Raw genomic sequence first — 5,506 nt, 5'->3', positions numbered from 1 at the left:
TGGAGTGTTGGGACAGTGCAAATATTACCACCTATTCTGATCATTATCACAACACTCTAAAGGGTCTTAATGAACAGCCCATCTGAACGCCTGCCTTATCCCATGAGCTAGTTAGAAATGCAAAATACCCCTACCCACAAATGTCTACAGCAGTACTCTGAAATTCACTTTTGTCTCAGTGAAGCCTTGCAGCTGTGTGGGCTCTCCTGGACTTTAGTTTTGACAATAGGTGTCATTTCCTTCACTGAGGCGTTGACCAATGTTTAATTTGTAATAGAATAAGCACCGGTGCCCGAAGCTTTGCTCAGAAACATGTGCCCAGTGCAATTAAACATTGGCGCACTGAATATCAAGGCTACGCAGTCTTAAATCAACATCTTAACTCTTTATTCCTCTACCAGACACTCCCTGTCTCCTTATCCCCCTCATGCAGGACTCTCCTTTCTCCCTTTCTGACAGTTTTTCTGCCTGTCTCTTCCTCCATCTTCTGCTTTGTGTGTTTTTCCCTTTTTTGCTCTCAGGAAATGTTTGATGCAGGACAAAAAGCTCCGGTCCCCGAAATGAGTTCCAGTGGCGCCCACTGGCCCAAATTAGGCACTGATTGAATCTCTCCTGAATTCTCTTTGCTAAATCAGGGTATTATTGATATAAACATAAAACTGGAGTACCCTGTATTGTCTTTTCTTTTTAGGAAGATTTCGTGCATCAGCCTGATTTAGGATGTGGTACTGTCAGGATGCCTGCTGAGAACATGGCTAAAATAACTAAAGGGAGAGCTTCTCCTTTGTTGGAGGAAGGAAATTAGATAGGAAGTGGTTAGCATATACAAGGTGGAACCTGGGAAGAAGAAAACAAAGCAGCTAAACACATAGCAGGTTGGGATCTGAATACTGAACAATACCTGGGTAAAACCCATAGAAGCAACAAAAATAAGGAAACATCAGTAGGAAAGTACTAAGAATAACAGTCTTGTATTTTAATGATAGTTTGTGTGCTTCTTTGACAATAAACTGTATTGGAAAAGAGATCACAAAAGGCAAGGCACAGTTATTCTCATAGTGTCTTGGGGACACCCAGGAACTCTCATGGAAGAAAAGTGGACCCAGACAGATGCATGCAATGTTTATCCTCTTTCAATTGAACCATCTAATAAAAGAGAACCATCTGCTGGAAGCCTGGTCAATATCTAGCTGAGCTACCACAGTTAGAAGACCTCCTAGATAGGTCATAAGGTTTTTTTTTCTCTGAGCAGGGCTTTCAGGCACTGCTATCAGAGATGAAGAATGTTATGAGGGGTAAAAAAGGCTAGTTTCCCAAGCTCTTGTCCATTACCACTTTGGCAAAGGAAATTGCATTTCCAGACCTGCAGGTGGGCCAACAAGCATCACCTGAAAACTTAGAAAGCTACTCAACAACGCTTGTTATGGTAGGAATTGAAGGAGGCTAGAAGAATACCAGACACCTTTGGAGATTAGTTAGTAATGTTGAAATGGGAACCACTAATCAGCTAAGCTATCATATTGGGCCAAGGGATTGGGAAGGTCATAATAACAATTTCTATAGAAAGGGAATGGATGGGGAAACTGCGGAGTCACTAGATTACAGACATGCGTGTGGCACCATCCATGAAAGTTAGGTTGCCCGACTAAAAATCTGAAGCCCAGAAGTTGAGAGAGCACTCATGTCTATGGAAAAAATAAGGCACCTGGCCCTGATGCAGTACCGATAGACATCTTTTAGATGGATCCAATCTACTGGTCCTGGCTAGGGTCTTCAACGCTTCCTTAAATAGTGACTGAATGCCTGCCTCCATTGATCGACTACATTGATTCTGTACCAATATTTGTGCATATTGACGGCCCAGTGGACAAATTTCTATCCACTTAAAGAATATATACCGTCTACTATGCTATGAGTATTCCTCAGAACTGTTTCCAAAAGCTTTGAAAAAGTCGTTTCAAGACGAAACACGTGTCGGCTGTTGCTCAAGTTGGAATTTTGGAATAAAGAATATGGAACTTTCCTTTGGCCTTTGTGTACTTATTACAAGGTGCTGTTGAACACAACTAAAAGGACCTACTGAATATATGGATCTTGATACCTTCTTTTGTGGTGGTGCTCTGAACACTATTTCAAAATGAAGTTGGAAACAGTATAACTAGCCATGTTTCTATGTGAATAGCATTGTAATGGCAAAAATCACTATAGAAGACCAAGTGACTTCAGCAACATGACTTACTGTTCTTGGAGCCACTCACCCTTGATAGATACTAACAAGACCTTCAAACTGCGCTAGAATGAGTTAAAACTAGAATCTCTGTATAAAGTATTTTACAGCCAGCCAGTTGATGATAATATCAGTATATTTTGTTTTGATAGCGTATGTATGCATTTTATTTACCTTCATCCCACTTAGGCTCCTAAGTCTGTGAGCTCTTGGTTCATAAGTTTGCTCATAAGTGCGTTAAGCCTCCGGCAGTGCGGGTGTCTCCAAAGGCGATTCGCTGCCCGCATTACTGCTGCATTTTCCTTCTGGCCCCTTGGGTGGGACTATGTCCCCCAGCCATCACCAGGTCCAGGACGGGCCTAGCATAAGCGCGTCGAGCCTCCCGCTGCGCAGGACGCGCCTAGGCCTGTCATCACCCAGAAGAGGCCAGGCAGTGCCCATTCATTTTAATTTCCACCCTTTGACCCTGGTCGCAGAAGTCCTCTGAGCACACAGTTTTAATAGTTAAGTTTGCTATAGTGTTTTTTAACTAGGAAACCTGCTGTTTTTACCTGGATAGGCTTCCAGGACACAGCCTGCACAGTACCCCAGGAGGTGACCCCAGTGATTACGATTACCGACAACAGCATCTAACCCACACCTAACCCTTCTACGCATCCTCGCTACTAACTGTAAGTTTGTAATTTTATTTTTACCATACAAATGCTTAATAATGGGGAGAGGAATATCCCGGATAATGAGAATGGTCAAGTGGGGAAGATTGCTAAAAAAAACGTGCTACTGACAACAACTCCTTAGATGCCATCAATGTGCTATTCAAGCCTAGATGATGAACCTGCTCGGCTCGAGGGAACTGGTGTGAGGCCCAAACACACATTATTTCAAAGACAGCAGCAAGAAGGCCACTATTAGTAAGGAGGGGCCCCATGGTCTTGTTGCTGCTGGCCCCGACTTGCCTTCACAACCGAACCCCTCCATGCTCCTCATACACATCCGCCACATTCCATTCTCCCCCGGACTTTTTAAGTCAAGCAGCATCAGAAGGGGAATCTGAAATTAACGTCCCCTGCTCAAATCGATACTCCACTCACAGCCGTGGGGTATGAAAAATAGAAGCCAAGAGCTCTAAAAATAGCTGAGCATATGGGTATGGAACAAGATTGGACTATCTTGCAATGAAGGTCCTACTACCCTGACTTATACCACTGTAAAAATTACTGTTGGGGTGTCCAGTCTGGGCCTATACACCGAAAGAAGAAAATAAATCAATATTTGGCGGGTGTATAGTGGACGCAGTTTTCTCCAGACTGATGAGTGTTGGGTGTATGGAAAGTAGAATGAAAGGTCAGTGAGATGGGAGTGTGATACAGGAGAGCTTATGGGGTGCTATGTGTTGGTTCTTAGTACTGATATGGTTTCTGGTTTTGAATCAGTTAATGTTTTTGGTCTATTGAAATAAGAAAAATCATGCTCTGATACAAGTAATGTTATAAAATATCATGAATTAAATATTTTTGTAAGAAAATATAAGAAATTAGAATTCTATGAGATAAAATTGTAAAATGAATCTTGACTAGTTCACGGTGCGATTGTTTCAGTGGTATAAGTAAATCAGGGTAGTAGGACCTTCTTTGCAAGTTTTGTTCTGTGCTCCCCCCCCCCCCCTCCGTCCTAAACCTGATATTTCAAGTTGAACGAGTTGAGGGAGGGTCCCTTCTTTGTGCTTTACAAGATTTGACTATAGCAGAGATGGAATCGTTAAAAAAGGAACTTGAAACTCTGAAGAAGGCTGTGCGATCTCTTAGTTCCATTGGCAGAGGGGCTCCAAAAATCTAACTTGGAACTATCACAGAATCTAGATGCCTCCCCTTGTGGAAGACGTGTGGGCATGCTTAGCCAAGCAAAATGCCAGTTATGTGTATGCTCTTGTAAGACTTAAGTAGTGGAGGGGAGGGTGCCCTCCGGGCCTCCCCCTTTCTCAACGGCTTCAAATTTCATTCAGCCTCACCCAAATCCTGGTGATCAGATAACCCAGAACATGTCCACTGGGATGGGTAGCACTGTATGCCGAAGACCAAGTGCTGGAAGCAATAACCCCACCCCAAAGCCACTACTCACCCAGTACATAGCTACTCTCAGTGTTTCTTAAGCAACATAATATTACAGCACTTGGTGCCATCAGTTCGAATCCCTTTGTCTAGAGTACAACCAGACAATCCTTTACAGCATTGTCTGCCATGCCTGGACTCTCTCTCCAATACGCTATCACTATTTCCAAAAGGGGACTGCTCCACAACGTCTCCATCCTCTCAAAGAGAAACCGTCTACATGACAAAGGTCCCTAGATTATCTTCTCGCCAAAGGAAACCAACAGACTCCCTAAGGTTACCCACTGGATCTGCCACAAGCGAAATTGCCCTTCATTCATATGCCTGCTCGGTTACCTACTTTGGCCCTCAGGCGAGCAGGCGGAAGACCTTGAGGAAAGTGTGACTACAGGAACCGCCTCCCGCCAGGATCCATGTTACAAAAAACTATTGTAATTTTAATAATTTGTTTTAGGTGCAAATTGTAAGTTACGAAGCCACCCTCACTTACGCACACCTTAGCGTGTGTGCATACACTGCACCTGCTTAGTCACTTTCGGCCCTAGCAGCAATGGTCCTGAAGAAAACCTCCTGACACAGAATTGATTGGCTGAAGCATGTTGACCATTTCACTTTCTTTGGATGTGTGAGATAATTTTTTCTCTTCCACATCCACCATTGATTTTAATCAGGCCCCAGGGACTCTTTATTAAAATTATCCTTATCTGACTAAGGATCCTAGAGGTAGTTATATGGTTCACACTCCCTAAAATACACCCCAGAAAATCCTGCTCACCTGTAATCGGGCATCGCAGCACACCCAGGAGGCATTCTGCACCCTAGGTGGGAACCCGTTGATAAATCGTGCCACCAACTAGGTTGGTGGGTGAGAGTTCTTTAAAAAACCTAATAGATTTTCCTCCTCTGAGACAACACATTGACTAACAGGATGCTGGTCGATTGAGATTTTATTTGGCTTGTTCTCTTTTTGTTAGTCTTATATCTTCCCCACTGAAGGAAATTGATTGACTGTCTAACAATCACGTGGTCATCCAAATCTTTGCCAATCCAAGGAACCCTGTAATTTCCAACCAACACTTGGACCTAGCAGTCAATTGTACTAATGCTCACCAAGAGGGCTTCCTGAGTGCTCCTTCGAAGTCCTCTACAAAAGCTTCATGGAGTGTCCTAT

Source organism: Triturus cristatus, chromosome 4_1 (assembly GCF_964204655.1).
Source record: "Triturus cristatus chromosome 4_1, aTriCri1.1, whole genome shotgun sequence".
Lineage (NCBI taxonomy): Eukaryota > Metazoa > Chordata > Amphibia > Caudata > Salamandridae > Triturus > Triturus cristatus.
The sequence above is the reverse complement of the archived record's forward strand: the minus strand, read 5'-3'. Positions refer to the sequence as shown.